This window comes from Bidens hawaiensis, unplaced genomic scaffold (genome assembly GCF_021521415.1).
Source record: "Bidens hawaiensis isolate Kalapana, Puna unplaced genomic scaffold, B.hawaiensis_p1.1 tig00009545_1, whole genome shotgun sequence".
NCBI classification, from domain to species: domain Eukaryota; kingdom Viridiplantae; phylum Streptophyta; class Magnoliopsida; order Asterales; family Asteraceae; genus Bidens; species Bidens hawaiensis.
The window spans coordinates 462,125-464,748 of record NW_027491712.1 but is presented as its reverse complement, the minus strand read 5'-3'; positions in this window follow the sequence as shown (position 1 = coordinate 464,748).

Here is a 2,624-nt window from a genome sequence, read left to right as displayed (position 1 = left end):
TCATTGGGTAGACCCGTCATCGTGGGAAATGATGAAACGCACCATTGCTTTCGAACTCTTTGACTATCCACATACGGGAGATAATTTGTTTGAAATTTTAGATTATGTTATAAAAACTTATAAACTATAAAATAAAATATTTTCAATGGCATTTGATAACGCGTCGAATAATACATCGGCGGTTGATAAATTAAAATTAAAATATACGCCGATTTGCAATGGTGTATTTTTTCACTCAAGGTGTGTTGCACATATCATTAATTTAATCGTGCAAGACGGACTTGCTTCAGATGAGGTTACATCGGTTATAAACGATTTTAGACTAATGATACATGAAGTTTTTAAGAAAAGTAAAAAAGACAAATGGAATATAGAAAATTTTGTAAAGATACGGGAAGAAAAGCTTTGGGAGCTAATTGGGATGTACCTCATCGATGGAATTCCACTTGCATAATGTTTCAAAGTGCTTTGAAACAAAGAGAAACTTTACAAATGTTTCATTCTAGTCTTGCCGAGAATGATTTGGCAATCCCCTTTTCAAATGAGAAATGAGAAATTATCAATGACTTATCGACTTTTCTTGAAGTTTTTAAAACATCAACTACGAAACTATCGGGAACGTGTTATCCGACAAGTCCCTTGGTTCTTTCGGAGTTATTTTTAATCGTTAACAATCTTAAAGAATTTGAAAATAAAAGTCCAATGTTTTCAAACATCATATTACCAATGAAGTTTAAATTAAAAAAATACTTTCTTGAATTGCCACCGGTTTTTACTTGCGCCGCCGCTTTAAACCCAATGTTAAATGTTACGGGGGTTGAATGTGTGATAGACGAAATTTTTTCAGCCTTAGATATGCATGAAGTTGACCCAAACTTTTCAACAGAGACAAAAAATGATTTTAACTTGAATTTTAAATTTATGTATGACTTTTATTTAAATAAATATGGGTCAAACATACACATGCCTATGCCGGGGGGGTCTTCATCAAGTTCAAGTGCTACTAGAGTACGAGATCCCATGATTAGCCTTATGAACACCGTTCGCAACGTAACGGCTAAAAAACAAAGGGGTAACACCCCTTCAAGCGAACTAGGAAGGTATAGTGCAAATGATTACTCTACCGGTTTATCCGAAGAGGAATATGGCACTTTTGATGTTTTGGCTTGGTGGAAGGTAAAGAAAACCGAGTTTCCGATTCTTGCCACCATGGCCCGTGATTTACTAACCGTCCAAGCTTCTACGGTAGCTTCGGAATCCGCTTTTTCTCTTAGTGGCAGGGTAATATCGGTGAGAAGAACAAGACTAAATTCGGAGTCGGTGGAGATGTGCATTTGCTTAAAGGATCACTTGGACTCAATCGATCGTATTCAACACGTAACCACTCTCGAAGATGAAACACCACTTGATGTTCGAGTGCACGACGAACAAGAAGGCATTTCTACAAGTAATTCCGAGGAAGAAGTCGCCGCTCAATAATTACGACGTACAAGAAGGCTTTTCTAGAAATAATATGTCACAACTTTATATTTATAAGTTTAATGTTCCCACTGATGAGTATTCCTCATCAGTGGCAACCTTCAGTAGTTGTCATCAGTGGCAGCTTTCCCACTGATTCAACTGATGACTGTTCCCACTGCTGAGGAATACTCATCAGTGGCAGCTTTCCCACTGATGAGTATTCCTCATCAGTGGCAGTCTTCAGTAGTTGTGATCAGTGGCAACCTTCAGTAGTTGTCATCAGTGGCAACCTTCAGTAGTTATCATTAGTGGCAACCTTCAGTAGTTGTCAACTTGTCATCAGTGGCAACCTTCAGTAGTTGTCTTCAGTGGCAACCTTCAGTAGTTGTCTTCAGTGGCAAACATCTTCAGTAGTTGTCTTTTCTTCATCAGTTAATTGTTTATTTTTATGTTAATTGTTTTTTTTATTTTTCATGTTATACAAATACGAATCGTAGTTTAGAATCCAAATCGCAAACGAAAAACGAAAAAAAAAAATTTTTTTTACACTGTAACCGGTTGGAACCGGTTACGGTACAGGAACCGGGTTAGGAACCGGTAAGAACCGGTTAGATAGGTTAGGGGTCCGAGGGTGGGAGAACCGGTTCTGTTCCCTAACCGGTTCGAGCCTGGAACCGGTTTAAAAGGGGGTTTTGAATATAGGAACCGGTTAGGAACCGGTTCCGGTTCCTAGTCCCAAACCGTTTTGAACATGCCTAGTGCTATGCACATCATATGAATGATCTCCATGGTAGATATTAGATAATATAGTTAGGCTTCCTTCGTTTTCAAGTTCTTGGTGGTCCTGTTTAGCGAGTAAACTAGTCAAGTTGAGAACGAGCTATATTTAACTTGAGATTTAAAAACTTGAGCTCAACTCGTTTTACTTAAGAGGACTCAAAACTTAACTTGTTTCAAGCTCTACATCTTGATCTCGATCTTGATTTATAAGTAATCCTTTAAGCTTGCCTTTGCCTGGTAAATAAATAAAATATTATATTTTCCTTTGTCCTAGAACGTATAACTCACATACCCTCTAATTTTACCTTTAAATCTACGTATGTTTTTGGTATGAGACTAAGAGAAGAGTTTAAATAAGAATTAATAGTTTTGTAGGAATAAAA